This window comes from Rattus norvegicus, chromosome 9, assembly GCF_021556685.1.
Source record: "Rattus norvegicus strain SHRSP/BbbUtx chromosome 9, alternate assembly SHRSP_T2T, whole genome shotgun sequence".
Classification (NCBI taxonomy): Eukaryota; Metazoa; Chordata; class Mammalia; order Rodentia; family Muridae; genus Rattus; species Rattus norvegicus.
In genome coordinates, this window is record NC_141542.1 from 65063844 (window position 1) to 65082406 (window position 18563).

General features: G+C 44.0%; 1 long non-coding RNA gene across 1 annotated transcript in view; it reads right to left on the bottom strand.

The window, feature by feature from the left end:
- The window catches only part of LOC148003720 (uncharacterized), a 31623-nt gene that overhangs the window by 3107 nt on the left and 9953 nt on the right, over positions 1-18563 (bottom strand). Inside the window, exon 2 of the long non-coding RNA XR_015629502.1 lies at positions 3476-3546. This is a non-coding gene — a long non-coding RNA (uncharacterized LOC148003720). The remainder of the gene's footprint in view (positions 1-3475; positions 3547-18563) is intronic.

Consider the following 18563-nt stretch of genomic DNA (forward strand, 5'->3'; position numbering starts at 1 on the left):
CCTTCCACTGGTGCTCTTACTAGGCTATTCATTGCTACCTATGAGGTCAGAGTCCAGGGTCAGTCCATGTATAGTCTTTAGGTAGTGGCTTAGTCCCTGGAAGCTCTGGTTGCTTGGCATTGTTGTTCATATGGGGTCTCGAGCCCCCTCAAGCTCTTCCAGTCCTTTCTCTGACTCCTTCAACGAACCTTCCCATTTTCAAGTGAGATCTTGTAAGATGCAATCTTATGCCTAGCTGCTTTCTGTCAACATGACTGAGGTTGTGAGTGCATGCTTTGTGTAGCCCATTTTTAGCCAACAGTAGCCTCTCGGCTGCTGTGTGTTGGGTTGTTGTAACCAACCGTGAGCATGTGCACAGGTCCCCGCCGTCTACCTCAGAGCAGCTGGATCAGACAAACACCTGGTAGCCGCTGACCCTCAAGCTGATTTCCAAAGAAACTGCTCTGTGAGGGGTGACGAGGCTGCCGTGCCTGGTAGTGGCATTCGTTAATTCTGGCTCCTGTGATCCCTGCTTGTTATCTGTGTTTTCTGATCACTAAAAGGCTTCATTGCCTGGTCAGTATTATCCAATTAGATCCTCTGGCAAAATCCCTATTGAAGCATTTTCGTCAATTCTCCTGTTGTGGTTTCCCTTTGTTTTGGTGAGGTGATGACATGTATCTTCTAACAGTCTGTGGTTACTTTTCTGTTGCCTGTTCAGGGCCTTGTGGTGGACAGAGATTCTGTTTAATGGAATCCTGATTACCAGCTACTTCCTCTCTGACTGGAGCTTGGTTTCCTGTTTAAGAGACACTTGCTTACCTGAGATTATCAATGTTTTCTTCTAGAAGTTCTCCTGTGACATTTAGGTCATTAGTCTGGTTGGAATTGATTTTTTTGTGTTTTCTTTCCCCACCACCCCCAGGAGGCAGCACTTTTTGTTGAGGCCAACCTTTCCCACCCCGCCCCGTGTTCTACATCCTCGCATCTGTTGTTTTGTGTCCACATTGTCACTGTGTAATATAGTCTTTAAAAGTGACATTCATAACTCTTAGCATCTTCAGTTGTTCTGACAGGAAAGGGGATTAAAACTGACAAGAATGCTAATTAAATGAACAAATCATGTAAATAATTTCAAATATGGGAAATAGACATAGTTCATCTTCTAAAATTATGAAAGGCCACAGGGAATTGAGCATGAGCGTTCTCAGTGGGGAAATATGAGGAAAATATTAACTGTTTCTATGAAGTAAATGAACACCTTCTAATTTTGTGTGATTTACTTATTGATTCCGTCTGTGCTTTCTCATTGACTCAGTATGGTCTGTCTGTAGAATTAATTGTTTCATTTTCATTTCCCATAAGGTCTCCCTAAACGTATTGTCTTACATGAATGTGCACGAATGCTGTGTTTAGATTGAACTGTCTGTGTCCCTCTCTTAGGCGGAGTTCCTTTGGAAGTGAATAATGAGAGACCTCGGAGTGCTTTTCTGATGCTTTTGATATTACAGTTGTTTTTCCTGGGCAATGATAATGGCTTATAAGTGAGACCAGATGGTTCCTGATGTGAAATTCGTATCTTCCTTTGGCTTTCCTACTAATCACACTTTTTTAAAAATTAATTTAATTTTTAAAAAGTCTCTAAATTATGTCCCACTAATCACACAAATCACTCTCTGCTTTGCAGTTCTGAGCTCGCTAAATGCAGAATCGCCTGTTACTAGTAGCTGTGCATGCTAGGGTTTTCGGAACTTGACAACTGACAGAGCCAGGGTACCACAAGGGAAGGTGAAGTAGGGTTGTACTGTTTAAGGGCATGTATATCCTGTTTTCTTTTAGAGGGCAAATCATAAACAAAGGAAAACAATGGCCCTATTTATTTATTATGTAACAACATTTAATTGCCTTAGGAAGTAATTGTAAGTCATATAGGAAATGTTCCATCAGCAGAAACTCATGCTGGAAAAAAAAAAAAAAAAAAGACCAGTGGAGTTGTATTGGCAGGGACCAGCAAAAGAAGGCAGAGTGTCCTCCATGGTTTAGAAACCTGAGAGCCGTCCTTAATCAAGTGCACTGTGAACCAGCATCATTCATTAACAGTATGGTGCCATTCTGGTACATCTTGAGTCCTGGCTGCTGGAATGAGATGATGTGATACTGAAAAAGAGTGACCACAGAGACTCATTGTCCTTGATAGATCCCTGACAGGGTTCTGAAAGAGGGCGGTGACTCCGAGTGCAGGGCCCACAGGGGACGGTGGAGCAAATGGGCCACACACAGCTTAAACAGGAGCGAAAAAGCTCCTCCCTCGAGCATTGTGTAGTGTGTCAGAAGCTGTACGTTGACATAAGAAGGAAGACGTTCCTGGGATGTAAGCATTTTTGCTGGATTGTGTCTTTGCACCATCCAGCTTTGCATCCCTCTGTGTGATATTACCATGGGCAGATTAATGCACAGATTTAAAAAATGGCTGTCATTGGAATATACTCTCGACAATGCTTTCCTGGGCCCTTTGAAACAGCTGTCTTTATTTTTCTCCAAAATAAATTAGGGTTGGCCCCGCAAAGGAGATCTGATAACATTCCATGAGAGGTGCTTTGAAAGCTACTACTGCTGAAACATTGAGAAGATGGAAATCCACCCACCAATGTGTTCTTCCCACTAGGAAAAACCACCACAGATGGTTATGCCATGCCAGTTCTCTTGAACTGTCCCCAAACCATTCCAGACACTCGGGCACAGTCTGTTTGGAAGAGTTTGTAAGTGCCATCTTATCCGTGAGGTGCAGACACATCACTCACATCTCTCTCGAAGGGGCCATTTTTGTTCGAGCACCTATGGTAAGTCATGTTAGACAGGTGGGGGCCTCTCACCTCCCAAAACAAGCCAGTTTTTATATACACAGTTGTGAGACAACCGTTTGGGCATTTCATTGTCTTCTGCCGAGACATAGCACATTCTAGTAATAACTTTAGGTTTAGCGTAGAGATTTACATTCTATTTTAAGGGAACTAAGTAACTTATTTTCCATTCACTCTTTTTGTGGAGTTAAGAAATTGTTTTTAGAGATCAAATCCCTGAACGAGATATTTTTGCTGTATCTTAGATTTCATTTCCACCAGTCATGGCAAGTCTGCCATTAGCCAGGAGTGCCTGTTGATGGCAGAAATCCTCCTCTCATATCAATGAAGGCCCATTGAGAAGAGACAAGGCTCCTATCTTGATTCAGCATGTGAATGAAAAAAATAAAAAGAAAAGCAGTTTCGGTGCTTAACTGAAGAACATCGCTCCTGTGTTTGCTGTGTTTCGGTCAGGTGTGGTGGCCCACCCCCATAACCCCAGTACTGCAGAGGCTGAGGCAGGAGGACCCCCCATGAATTCAAGGCCAGCTTGGGGGACATAGTAAATGTCATGCCAACCTGTACTACATGCCAAGACCAGGGATGTAGTCAAACCCAAAACAGAACATCGAAGGACCTAAGTTCAGTTCCAGTACCTGTATGTGGCTCAGCTCCCAGTAACTTCAGCTCCAGTGGAGCCAACATCCTCTTCTGGACTCCATGGCACCTGGACTCCAGTGCACCTAACCATACAAATACACATAATTAAATATATAATATTATATATGTGTGTGTTATATAAGGTATATTATAAATATAATAAATTAGATAGATAGATAGATAGATAGATAGATAGATAGATAGATAGATAGATAGATAGATAGAACAAGTCTCACCTGTAGTATCGAGAATACCAGTGAGATGTGACGCTGAAGATTCACCTGTGTGGATCATGCTGAACATTTTTAGTAGAAAGTACTGTTTTCTTCGTGAATGTATGTGTGATGACACGCTTTTAGAATTTTGTGATAAGAACGTAAGCCAGGCACGCACATGTACAGACACATGCACATATCCTCTTTAAAGAAAAGATATTTTTCTATACCCCAGGATTGGAACTTGCAATGATCCTCCTGCCTTGACCTCTCAAATGCTGGGGTTAGAGGGATTAGTGACCTCCAAATCCTAGCTATATTTTTCTTGGTTCAAGACCAAAGTACACTTGTATTCACATTTAAATGTGGTGGGAAGTGGTATTACGAGTGCTTTCACATGCTGTTTAAGGTGCTCAGTAGACAGTGTGGCTCATGTGAACTCAAAGGACACCCTGGAAACCTTCAAAATGTGGACATTGTCATGTCTGTGCTCTATAGTCCTTTCATTTAACAGAGAAGAAAAACCGAGGCCCAGAGGTACTGAATAGCTGCCAGGGCTTGGGTTCTGGCAAATCTAAGTTTAGAACAGAGACTGAAGGAACAGCCATTCAGAGCCTGCCCCATATGTGGCCCATATATATACAGCCACCAAACTAGATAAGATGGATGAAACTAAAAAGTTCATGCTGAGAGGGGTTGGGGATTTAGCTCAGTGGTAGAGCGCTTGCCTAGGAAGCGCAAGGCCCTGGGTTCGGTCCCCAGCTCCGGAAAAAAAGAACCAAAAAAAAAAAAGTTCATGCTGAAAGGGACCAGATATAGATCTCTCCTGAGAGACACATCCAGAGCATGTCCAATACAGAGGTGAATGCTAGCAGCAAATCACTGAACTGAGAACAGGACCCCCTTTGGGGGAGTTAGAGGAAGGGTTGAAAGAGCTGAAGGGGCTTGCAACCCCATAGGAACAACAATGCCAACCAACCAGAGCTTCTGGCAAGTCTAAACTGGTTTCGTTCCACTTGTAGAGCCTTATAGATGATTAGGAAAAGTTGCTCCTAACTCACACATGAAAGGGTTCTTTCTGAACTCACAGTGCATAGTTGAAGGAATTCTAGCCCACTGCAGCATGTGGTTCTGGCAAGCCTTGCCCTTCTCCCCAGTTCCCTCTGCCTTGCTGAAAACCATTACATTTCATTCTTCCTAAAGCCAGCCCCCAAGGTCCGTTTTCTTATCTGGCCACTTCCTCCCCGTGAGGATGACTATCCAAGGTCCAGCTATCAAAGTATTGAACTCCAGCGGGCACAAACTCCTAATTAACCTAATTAACATGCCCAATTAAATTAAACACTTCATCCTAATATGGATTTCCCCTTTTACCTTTATAAACTGCTGTTTTCCTGTTGGCCACATCTGACTCCTCTATGCAGAGACAGTCCTTTGTACCCACTCTATGACAAATATCCCTTGAACCCTTCACCTTCCCCCCATGTCTTCTATCTCCTGCCTTTTTCCCTATGCCCTGTTCTTTGACCCTCTAGGGCAAATAAATCTCCTTCGTTCTGGAATTTAGTCTTGGGGCCCTGAGCCTAGACCACTTCCTTCCAGTATTGATGGGAGATGCTTCCACACAATATAGGCGCAGAAGTGGGACCCATTGTGGAAGCAAAACCTGCAGTCCGGGAATGGGGCAACGACTCAACTGCTCCCATCATAACTCTGCCCTTCCTGAGCTCTCCAGGCCTCATTTGTCCTTATCCACATGTCCTGGCTGGTTTTCTGCCAAATTGACACCAGCCAGAGTCATCAGAGAGGAGGGGACCACCATTGAGAAAATGCCTCAAGCTTGTAGGCAAGCCTAGGGGCCATTTCCTTAATTCAAGATTTATGTGGGAGCGGTAGAGCCGAGCTTGGGCTAGTAGTTCTGGGTGCTCTAAGAAAGCAGGCTGAGCAAGCTATGTGGAGGAAGCCAGTAAACAGCACTGCTGCATGGCCTTAAATCAGCTCCTGTTTTGAATTCTTCCTGTCCAACCTTTCTTCGATGAAGAACAGTGGGAATGGAAACTCTTTCTTCCCCAATGTGCTTCTGGTCATGATTTTTGTTCACAGCAATAGTGACCCTAACTGTGACACCAATCCAACAGTCCCAAAAGCAATCTAGAAATTCAACTGCCATCCCCTTCTCTCTCCAGATTGCTTTTCATGGTAGCTGTTTAAGGGTCGAGCCTGTTCCTGTGGACCACCCCTCCCTCTGCCAAAATGTGGGCAAGTCCAGGGTGGCCATTTGTCTTCCTTTCTTTGAGCCTGGCAAATGTTTCAAAATGCAAATTTCTTTAAAATGCAAGTTTTCTGTAAAGTGTCAGGCAGAAGGAAAGACAGACCGGACACAGGAAAAAGCAGCTTTAAGTTAGCATGGGCTTTTAGTATTTTGTGGGGAAGGCCTACACAGGACTGTCCTTGTAAGAATCAGAGCCCCCTATTACAAGCTGGGAGAGTTTCGGAACAGAATATGGGGCAGGCTGTTGAAGAGTTGGGCTGGAGATTGTCCATTGCTCGGAGTGAGCAAAGAATGGTGAGCTGTGAGGGAAACAAGGGCAAGATAGAGCAACGCCTCTCAAGGGCCAGCCCTTAGGCAGGAACCTAGGAAACCAGTCTAGAATGGGGATTACTCTAGTTTTAGGAAACCTTTACCTTTGAACCAACATGGAAAAACTTCTCAAAATGTGGCCATTGCTAACAATCCGCCTTCAAGAAAAATAAAATTTCCCCCAACCCACCTCCGTTTTGTCCTTTTGTTTTTGCAGAAGTTTTCTCTAAGCTAATAAGATGACACCTCATCTAAGACAATATTTTAGTATCGTATTATTCTGCATATACACACCCATTTCATAAACACATCTGTGCCTCTATTTCTAGAGGCTCTGACGAGTCCACTTGCACTTAGAAAAAGTAGCAAGCAGAACAAGTAACACTTGCAGAAATAGTAAGCTTGTACTCGGCCAAGTGTGATGTTACCACATGTAATCCCTACATTGGAGAGTGACAGGAGGATCGGGGCTCGGTTCTTCTTGTCTAAATGAGACGTTGGAGCCAGGTGTGATTGCTCATGACCTCAACCCCAGCACTTGGAAGGCAGAAGAAGCAGGTGGATCTCTGAGTTTTGAGGCCAGCCTGGTCTATGTAGTGAGTTTCAGTGAGCAGCTGGGACTAGGTAGAGAAATCCTGTCTCAAAACAGCAACAAAAGAAACTGGAAGCTATGTGATAAAGGAAAAGAAACAAAAGACATATTTGTAGTATGTCCTGGAGGGTAGATCTTGGGGAAGAGTAGTACATTTGGTATGTAGACATGTGCATTCAGGTGCGCATGTGCTCATATTACTTTAGCATGTTACCGAAAAAAGGTTTTGGCTACTTTCTTGCAGCCAAGGTTTGGAGTGGAAGGGTAGAAGTTTTAGTACTTTAAGCATGCCCTTCAGCACTTGCTGTGGACGGCAGCTTGTGGATAGATAGATGTTCCCTAAGCTACAAATGGTTCCTGAGGCTGCATGGCTGGTGCTGTGGCCCTCCAAGAGAAGGATCGGCATCTTCCGTTTCCTCTGGGCCTTATTCCAAGTTTGCAAGCCATTTTTTCCACTTACTTGTGGAGCCTGGTGGTCAGAGTTGGAAGAAGCTCCGGTGTGGCAACTTAACTCTGGGACTCATTTAACCTGGGAGCTTGCCTCGCCAGCTAGCGGAAGGCTTTTCTTCACTTAGCAGCCCCATCCGTAGGGCTGCCCTCAGCCACATGCTTTTAAACAGCCATGTGCCTCTTATTCTTTAGTTGCGTTACTGTTTCCCTAACGATTTAGTTGTTTTGCAAAATTAAAAGAATCCAGAATTTTGTAGCCTTTCACCTTTGGATGGGTCTGAGATGCTTCTAATCGGGATGTTCTGGAAACATTTGTGTAACTGTGTTGCAATATGGTGCTGCCCTTTTGGATCCCTTTTTTAAAACAACACATCCTGTCCCTCTGATATTACAACTTCGGGTAATGAATATTTTAAGAAACAGAAAAAAAAATTCCACAGTTCCAGATGGGTGTGCACACACCACACTCAACTAGGAAAGGCCAGGAGTCTGAGTCCTTCCTTGAGGGTCCGTCACTTGTTCCGGGAAATCTGGGAACTGGAAGCTTCCTTTCCTCATCAGGAGGTACTGGAGGTTCTCCACAAAGTAGCATCGGTGGCCGTAGGCAGTTCTGACAAACTGACAGGAATATGGGTGAGAGATTGGAGAACTGGTGGGGATGGGAAGTGACCATATGGTGTGAGCAGGTAAGCAGGGCTGAGGGTGGCTGCATGGCTGGAGATGAGGAGGAGGAAGCAGAGAGACAAAGGCCTTTGAACAGTTGCTACTTAATAAACAGACCAGCTACATCCCTATGTTGATTCTCCCAATTTGTTTTTTAGAACTCAATAAAAATGATTTCATTAAGTCAAAAATGATTTGTCTAAACCGTGAAAGCGACCTCAGACTGCGAACCTCCTCAGTCATGAACCGCCTTGTGTAATTGCATGAGCCTGCATCCCTTCTGTCCCCACCGTCTTCTCCAGTGAAGTGCGCAGGACAATATGGGCTCCCAGTCTCCTCACCCCACCCACCTCACGCAGGGGCTTGGCCTATGACCTTTCCTCACTAGGGTCAGCCTCCCCAGTAACCTTCTCTCTTGTCACCTCAGGAGAAAGTAAATTTCTTTTTTAGAACGTTTTGGCAAAAAGCAAAAAGTGCTAGTGGTGAAGTGACTTCTTTCAAGCATTTATTTGACGTTAAATGTTTACACTCCTTAGTAAGATTCTCTGCTCTTTCTATCATAGGGACTGGGCATACAGTGGCAAATTGAGTTAAGCATAAATTCAAGTATCGCTACTAAATAAAAAATAACAACTTCATTGACAATAGACATCATAAAAAACATACAGTCAACCTCTAAAACCTTTGGAAATACATAAAATATTTATAATATTTCTCTTTATGATTTTCTAGTTAAAACTCTGAAGCTCTCGAGAGGGAACACTTCTTGTTGTTTTTGCTGACCTAGGGACAAGGCCTCATGTTAAAGAAGTATTCTACCCTAAGTTTACAGACTGAGCCCTCGTGTAGAAATATTCCTTATATAGTATATTATTTTTCTCTCTCAGTGGCTGATTTTATAGTAGTATTATTGCCAGCCTTCTGCCACTGCGCACATGGGACCTGTCAGCCATACAGATCGACTTTCAGGATGTGTATGAGAACTGGGAATCGTTTAAAAGCTTTTCTTTTATTCCTGGTTTCCAGCAGTGCATTGTCTTCTTTTGAAATACAGTTTATCGTGTACTTAGAGAAGATTTCCACACAAGCAAAACCTGAGGAAGTGCTGAGTGAGGTGTCACACGGTGCGAGCACCCAGGTTAAAAAAAAATCTACTCAGGTACCCGCCAGTCTTACCAAGAGCAAGAACTTGGCTATGACCCAGCAACCTGCTATGAGCCTCCTTAGTCAGAGGCTGCCTGTCCATCCTGGCACTTCTGCTAAGGTGGGAGATCGCCCACTATAAAGTGGGAAAGGCCTTTCATCAAGTCACATGGACCCTGTATACAATGCAAAGGCATATCGTAAGAATTTCTCCCCAGTAAGCCATATTTTGCTGAGTCATGCACACTTGTCACTCCTGCTCTGAAGAAATTGAGGGAGGGAAGTTTTAAGTTCGAGGCCATCCTGTGCATCAGAGGAAGACTCTGTCTCAAAACAGAACAAAACAAAACAAATGAAAACGTAATAGTGCTTATACGAAATACCTTCTTTCTCCCCGTCTCTGAACCATTGCATTCATTCACCCGTCAGACGCCGCAGTAAGGGTTATTGTGCAAAGCGTATGGTAGTGCCAGCACAAATGTGTGTAAAAACTCCTAAAAAAAAGAAACCTCTGCTTCATGCCCAAAACACACACCACACACATGCTACACTGTCCTTGCAGTTGAAGACTGAGGAGAAAACGCTAATATCGGTGACTCTAGGTTGGACTTCGATTTAAATGCTCACCGTTTTCTGTCATCCCTTTTACACAGTTATGAGCAAGTCAAAACAAGACTATAATTTAAGATGACTAAGGAGAGCCTGCTGTATACATTCACTCAGACACAGTTAATTTTAAATTATTTTTCCATTTGTGTCAATCCTGCTTAAATTAACATTGTCAAATATGTCCCCTGCAAAGGCCAGTGGCTTTTATTTGGGTCTTGGCTTCACGGCCGAGAGCAGCAGAGCAACGGTCAGTGTAAAAAGCAGCTCTGCTACAAATGGAACAAGAGGGTGGCCTGTTTTTGAGCCAAGCATGAGTGACCAGGGCCTAGGAACATGGATTTCGGTTACCCACAACAGCACGCTAAAACACACACGTTGCCTTGTGAAGTTTTGATAGTTTCTAGGAGAAGAAAATTTAAAGAATCGAGGTGTTTCAAATATTACTGGAAACCTCAGGCAAGTTACAGCGAAGTGGGAGCTCTCGTCTATAGGCCTCAAATGTTCTCTGTTAGGGTCTTTGCCTTGGGGTTGGTAAAAGCTAGTGGTCTGTTTAAGTTAATGTACCCCAAAAGGATTTTCCTGAAGCCACACAATGCTGGGTCACACACAGAGCTGGGCGATGAGTGGCGATTGAAGGAATTAAAGAGAGCCAAGGTAACTTGCCTTTGGATGCAATATTCCACTTTTCTATACCATAAAATTCTATTAGTCAACTGACCTTGTAGGATCTTTTCACAAATATTATACACTCATGAGAATTATAGCCCACTGAAAAGATAATAATGTGTCCAGGAAGAACCAAGGTATCGAGCAAGCTCTTGCTCGCTACTATGCAAACAGGTGCGGTTCTGAACCCTTATCTCGTATGTGATTTATGGTTGAAGGATAGGTGGGTGGATGGATGGACGGACAGGTGACAAATGGATAGAAGGACAGTTGACAGATAGATAGATAGACAGACACATAGATGATAGACAGATAGATGAAAGATTATTTTCATGTTTATCGTTTGGCTTTTTGAAATGGTATATCACTAGTTAGCCAAGGCTGGCTTCGAACTCCTGATCCTTTTGCCTCTACCCCTCAGACTGCTAGGATGCGGATAAGCCTCACTATGCCTTCTTCATATAGACAGAAAGAGGCTTATGTGGTGATTTGGGAAACACAATATTAGAACAGCTCGAATGCCATTAAATGTTGCTTCCCTTTAGAAAAGAACTTGCCATGGTTTTGTTTTTAGGTAGTCAGCATTACCAGTGTGTTTTAGGATTCGGTTACTAGCCGTCCTGGAAGTCCGATACTCCGTATGGAGAGGTGACCTGGAACCCTCTAGCTCACTATTTTTCATCTTTCACTGAAGGGGTGCCTGGGCAGTGAGACTCACACGGCCTGTGCCTCTTCAGAGCCTGCGCCTGAACTAGAAGCCTGTGCTTGGGGCAAGGGCCAGGTTGGAGTCAGCTGGAAAGTACTGGCTGGCTTTTCTCTATACCAACATGTTTATGTCAGCCCTCTAGGGACAGTGCCACACAGTCATGCAGTCTCTGATGTCTGTGGAATGCAGCACATGGGTGCACATGAAAGGGTGGTAGTCTGTGAAGGAAGGGAGCCTGGGACAAGCTTTGCCTCCTTCCCAGAGCTGCAGATTTGATAAAGGAGTTCAGAGCACCCGGGAGGGGGAGGGGACTCGGGGCCAGATGTCATTGGTCACATGTAGCTAGTTGTTTGCAGCTGGATTCTGCTTGAAAGTGATGGCTGGTAGTCTCATGAGACAGCCTGTGACAAATTGTATAATAAAAATGTTAAAAATAGAGTATTTATTCCTTGGAAAAGCTGTTCCCACAATGCAGTGAGCTGGGAAAATTGCTGAAGTTTTTGAACACCAAGTGCTGATCTTGTGCCCTTAGAACCCACATTACCCAGAGGCCTTTTCACCTTAGGCTTTGTTTTCCTGAACTACCCAAGCTCCAGCCAGCCCTTAAAAAAAAGGACAGCACAAAGCAAAGCACACTCCCACTCCAACCCCCAAATAAGCTTGTATTTCTGAGGAAAAGTTCAAAGTTCAAATAAAGTGTTCATATATTATTTTAAGAAATTGATTATAACAAGTCGATGACTCTTATCACAAAATTCTGTCCTACTGATACCAGTCCAGTGTAGTATATATAACATATATGATTGATAAAATGCAAATCAGGTGTGTAATTAGACTTTTATTAGTAGCCAGATTAAAAAAAGTATCAAGTGTGATCAATTATATTAATACTTTCACTTGATAACTATGAAAAAAACTTAGCATTACATGAAATCAATGTAAAAGTTGAAGTATTTTATGTTCTTTTTCTGGTATCAAGTGTTCAAAATTTATGTGTCAGCTGAGTATGGAGGCACATGCTATTAGAAGGCTGAGGCATGGGGACACTTTGACCCCAGAGGGCTGAGGCCCACCTGAGCAACAAACTGAGACATTGTTTTTTTAAATGTAACTGTATTATGTATTAAAGCAAATCTCAACTAACCTAGCCCAGTTGCCTCACATCAGACATCATGACTAACTATATCATAGTAACATTTGAGTTAAGAAATTGGTTTCTACCCAAAGTTGAGGAAAAAATGTTTTCTACCTAAAAATATGTGTGTATCTGGGGCTTGAGAGGCGGCTCAGTGTTTTATAGTGCTTGCTTCATGAGTGTGAGGTCTCGAATTTGAACCCCAATGAGCCCATAACCCCTGCATCTTTGCCCTAAAGACAGAAGACCACTGGGGCTTGCTGCCCGTCAGCAGAGATGCAAATGCTCAGTCCAGGTTCACGGAGAGATTGTGCCTCAAAAACAGGAAGGTGCAGAGTGCCAGCATACCCAATTCCCTCCTCTGGCCTCTGCACATGTACATAGGCATGCACACCTGCACATATATGTACTGTTGGGCCAGGAAACATTTGTGAAGCTCAAAAGACCACCAAGAAGCCGAATCCCATGCAATCGCATTAAGGTCTCTTTATTCAAGCTCGAGCTTCAGCTCCCTGCCAACCCTTACCACAGCAGGAAGGTAGAGCTCTGAGCCTAGTTTTAGGCAAGCATGTATAGAAGCAAGAAGGGGATATCTAGCCTGGTACACATCTGACTGGGGGTGGGGGTGGGAGGTCTTATGGCCTTTAACATAATTGGCTGGTGCTAAGAACCAAACCATAAAGTTAACTTGTGTTTCCCCCCTGACTGGTTGTTAGGAAGTAAAGTGTCAGGAGCAGACTTGTAACCTGGTAGTGCAGATTTGTTGGGAAATAACCTGAGAACGGGTATTATATACAGTTTTCTTGGTGGCGGGGTGTTGGTTAGTCTGGAATCTGGTGCTGTTAGACACAGGTCTTGGGTTGCTAGGTACTGGCCTGTTAGTTAACTTGAGTTCAACCTTAGGTCGGATTCTCTTAGATAGAGTCTGAACCCAAAAGATCTGGTCTCTCAATACAATATGAGAGACAGAGAGAAAGGATTTTGAAATTAAAAATTAAAAAATAAATGAGTACCGTGCTCTGTGCTGCTGCTGAGGGCCATGTGTGGGCTAATGGTTCTGAGTGCTTTAACCACAATATTTTCATAATAGTATTTTATTGGTTCTTTGGGTATTTTGCCTTGTACCACCCATCACACTCGCCTCCAAGTCCTTCCATGTCTGCACTCCCCTTTGTGACCTACCACCACCACCACCACCACCACCATCACCACCACCACCACCACCAGCATCACCACCACCACCACCACCACCACCACCAGCATCACCACCACCACCACCACCAGCATCACCACCACCACCACCACCACCACCACCACCATCACCACCATCACCACCACCACCACCATCACCACCACCACCATCACCACCATCACCACCACCACCACCAACAACAACAATAACTAAGTTGTCCATACACTTACCGGAGCAAGGTCAAATTCCCAGTGGCCCACCCACAGAAGGAAAACTAAGTCCTTCTCTGCGTGTACTTCAATCAGAAGCCATCAATTGTGGAGAGCATCTTTATCACTATTTTTAAGAGTTCTCTCTCATGGCTTCCTTTTTAGGCTGTTACTTTTGTGGAGGTCTGGGATGGGGTTGAGGATATCACAGATGTCTTCTGTGTCCCTCTTCCTCAGCTGTGCATCTGCAGTCATTCATATCACAGCCAAGGTGGCTTCCTTGCTCTATACAGTCAGCAGGAGCTCAGATCACAGCCTTCCTCCAGACAACACAGACCACAAACATGGTGGCTGAGTCTGTATGTGTAATTTTTTTTTTTTTTTTGGTTCTTTTTTTCCGGAGCTGGGGACCGAACCCAGGGCCTTGCGCTTCCTAGGCAAGCGCTCTACCACTGAGCTAAATCCGCAACCCCTGTATGTGTAATTTTTAAAGATAATTTATTTAGTATTCTGAAATTATTTCAAGTGAAAGTAGTTCAAGATATAAATATTTCAAAAATGAGAAAAAGATATGAAGACATAAGTATTGAGATGATATATTAAATACTGAAGATACTCAAAGAAGATAAGTTATTGAATAATTTAGGAACTTTCCTTTAAAAGCAGATTTGAAAGCAATATTGAAAAGACTCTATCCTGAATATATTGGCCTAGACTAGCCAACCGAGACAAATTCTAGAAAAGTATCAACAAAGAAGAAGGAACAGAAGGCGGAAGAAGAGGAGAAAGGGGATGAAGAGGAGGAGGAAGAGGAAAGAGGCTGTCTTGGTTAGGGTTTTACTGCTGTGAACAGACACCATGACCAAGGCAAGTCTAATAAAGGACAACATATACTTTGGGCTGGCTTACAAGTTCAGTCATCAAGGTGGGAACATGGTGGCATCCAGAAAGGCATGGTGTGGGAGGGGTTGAGAGTTCTACATCTTTATCTGAAGGCTGCTAGCAGAATACTGACCTCCAGGCAGCTAGGATGAGGGTCTTAAAGCCCACACCCATAGTGACACACCTACTGCAACAAGGCCACACCTCCAAATAGTGCCACTCCCTGGACCAAGCATATTCAATGGAATGACATTCCATTCTCTGGTCCCCATAGTCTTGTTCTAACACAGGAATCTGTAGGAGCCATATCTAGCCATAGCATAATAAAATGTATATTTAGTCCAACTTCCAAACTCCCCACAGTATAAAACAGTAGCAACGATGTTAAAAATCCAAAGTTGAAAGTCTCTTCTGAGATCCATCCAATCAATTAAGTGTTATTCCCAGAGCAAAACAGGAAATGAGCTGAGTAAACTCCAAACTCTGCATCCCCATGTCTGATCTCCAGTTTTCAGATCTCCATTTCTTTTTTACTTTTGTTGACTGCAACAAACTTCTTTTCCTGAACTGGTTCCACTCCCTCATAACAGCATTCCTCAGCATTCCTTAGGAGATAACCTATGGCTCTGGCTTCTCGAAAATCTTGGCGTCTTCAAGACAGTTTCAATGTTACAGCTTCTTGATTCAATGTTTGGGATCTGCACATGATCTTCTGGGCTTCTCCAAAGAGCTGGTGTCACTTCTGCCTCTCTTTATTTATTTAATATAAGTACACTGTAGCTCTCTTCAGACACACCAGAAGAGGACATCGGATCTCATTACAGATGGTTGTGAGCCACCATGTGATTGCTGGGAATTGAACTCAGGACCTCTGGAAGAGCAGTCAGTGCTCTTAACCGCTGGGCCAACTCTCCAGCCCACCTCTATAGCGCTCTAAGCTCAGGTTGATCCACTCTACTGCCGGTGCTGTTCTTAGTGATTATCCCATGGTACTGGCATCTCTAATATGCTGGGATCTTCCACTACAACTAGGCCTGACCAGTAGCCTCTTAGGTTTTCTTCATGGTACCAAGCCTTAAATCCTTTGCATGACCCCCTTTTTCCTAGGCCATCAACTGCAGCCCTTCCGTGGAACTCACCGTGCCAACCCTCAGCTGTTCTTCATGATGCCTTCATGCCTTCAAAACCAGTACCACCCGGGTGACTTTTATACATTACCAAGTCCAGCTGCAGCCTGAGGCATGTCTAGAACAGCTTCTTTGTGAGCTCAGAAAGCACTTCCAGAATATTTCACCTCAGTAATGCTGGTCTCTTAATCACTGCTAATTTCTTTTTTTCCCCCCAATAATTTCCTAGTCCCAGCTAACCAGCATCAATTGTCCCAGTAGTCCCTTCTATTTTTCACTCTAAAACCAGAGCCACATGGCTGAAGCTGCCATGTTCCCCTTATTCTATTACCAGCTTTTCTAACTCCCTTTCTGCCTAAGCTTGGTCTTCCTGGAACTTGCTCTCTAGATTGACCTTGAACTCGAGAGATCTGCATGACTCTGTCCCCTGTAGTGCTGTGATTAAAGATGTGTAGCACCATGCCTGGATTTAAGCTTTTCTTCACTTAGAACCTGCTTTGTTCCAGACTTGCCTTGAACTGAGAGATCTGTTTGGCTTTGTCTCTTGGGTCAAATGTATATCACCATGCCTGGCTCTAAATTTAGCTAGGTAGGATCTTGCCAAATCCCTTAATGTGTTATCTCCTAGAACATAGGATTCAGTTCCATTTCACTTCCTGTTGCCCCTTTCATACTTGAACTATATATTTTATATTTTTCCTTTCTAAGCTTGTTATGCTTGTTCAAAACACTCTTCATGTGACTTAACCAGAGAACAAAGTCTCTGGTAGGCTTTTTTGAGACTTCCTTTGTCAGTGCAATAAATAGCATAAATCTCTTTACCTTATCCTCAAGCAGACTCTTCAGACAAGGGCAAAAAGCAGCCATATTCTTTTCCAGTATATCACAAAGAATGTCACATACTGAAATTCTTCTCCTCTGAAACCTCTTGGGCCAGTTCTGGACAGTTCAAATTACTTTCAGTAATAAAGTCTTCCATATTCCAACTAGGATGGTCCATTAAGTCCTGTTGAAAGCATTTTACTGCTTTCCAAATCCCCAAATCCACATTATTCAAACGAAAGTATGGTCAGGTCTATCACAGCAGTACATCAGTTCCTGTCACCAACTGTTGTGTTACGATTTTACTGCTGTGAACAGACACCATGACCAAAGCAAGTTTTATAAAAGACAACATATATTTGGGGCTGGCTTACAGGTTCTGTCCATTATCATCAAGGCAGGAGCATGGCAACATCTAGGCAGGCGTAGTAAAGGCAGAACTGAGAGTTCTATATCTTCATCTGAAGGCTGCTAGTGGAGGACTGACTTCCAGGCAGCTAGGATGAGGGTCTTAAAGCCCACGTCCACAGTAACACACCTATTCCAACAAGGTCATACATTCAAATAGTGCCATTCCCTAGACCAAGCTAATTCAAACCATAAAAGAGGAGGAGGAAGAAGAGGATCAGAGGAGGCTAGAGAGATGGCTCACTGGTTAAGAGCACTGACTGAGCACTGACCTCCAAAGGTCCTGAGTTCCATTCCCAGCAACTACACGGTGACTCACCACCATATGTAATGGGATCCAATGCCCTCTTCTGGTGTGTCTGAAGATAGCTACCGTGTACTCATGTACATAAATGATTCTTAAAAAGCAAAACAAAACACCTTATTTTAAAAAGAGAAAAGGATGAGAAAGAAGAGGAGGAGGCAGCTCCTTAAATATATAGAAGACAGGAGTGCTTGAATTTTTAGAAAATACAAATCAAATTACTATGCTCTTGTTTTGATTGCTGTGCAGCCAGCACAGCTCCAGGGATGGATCTCACCAGAGTAGCAAGGGACTAAAGAAAGGACAGACACACAAAAATGCTGGGATCTGGTAGACTAGATTCTCTGATGGAGAAACTGCAGCACTGAGAGGTGTGACTTGTTCAGAGTGGAACACAGGCAGGGCTTATAGTGTACAGCTGAACAAGAGGCAGCATTAGTTGATCTCACTAGGAGTAGTACTGTTGGGTATTCTGCAGGCTATAAATAGGTGGGAGGAGAAAGCAATTGTAGGCATTTTCTGAGTAGACTTGCCATCCCTCTGAACCTCACCCTGGAGAGAAAGCTTTGCCATTTTGCTAGGTCTGAGGCTATGAGGCCCCTGTCCATGTAAAGAGCACACTTTCACTCAGGACCTGTGATTTCTCTGCTCCCCACTGTGCTGACATCCTAGACAGATGCTCCACTATTGACCTGCATCCCCAAACCTCGTTATCTCACTGTTCACTAAGCACTCATGCAGATTAACCATGGAGTAAAGTAGTTAAGATCCTCAGGGAAACGAGTGTGAAGGGAGGATTTTACGTCTAGCATAACAGGCGCAGATCGCTCAGGGAATTCTGGTTTCATGGGCCCTTTCGGGGGCACCTAGAAGATGAGCTCCACACACCAGGAGACGGCTGGTGGATACTGACTGAAAGAAGAACCACCCGGTAAGCACTAATTCGCTCCTTAGAACCGAGACTGCAGCTTGAGAGAAGTGTGTCCTTTCAGGGCATTCTGCAAGACCATTTCAAACAGAAGGAAAAAAGTGTGGTGTGGCAGTCCAAAGATTCCACTATTCAGCGAGGCTGAGGCAGGGGGATCATGAGTTCAAGTCAAGCCAGGCAATCAAGCAGAGTACTATCTCTGGCATTAGTGCCGACTTGGCGAGAGTAGAGAATGATGGCATTACCGTGGAAGGCTGTGACGGAACTGAGAGGCAGGTACCTCCCCTCCCCGTGTGTGCTCCCCCCTCTAGGATGGGGGAGGCGGTGGCTGTCTGCACGAAAGCATTCCAAGAAACAAAGAAAAGATGCGGAAGGACTTGGGTGTCCACACCTCACACTTAAGCATTGAAGGTTCTAACTGTATTCGCTCAGCGAGTGGAACGCGGGCCCGA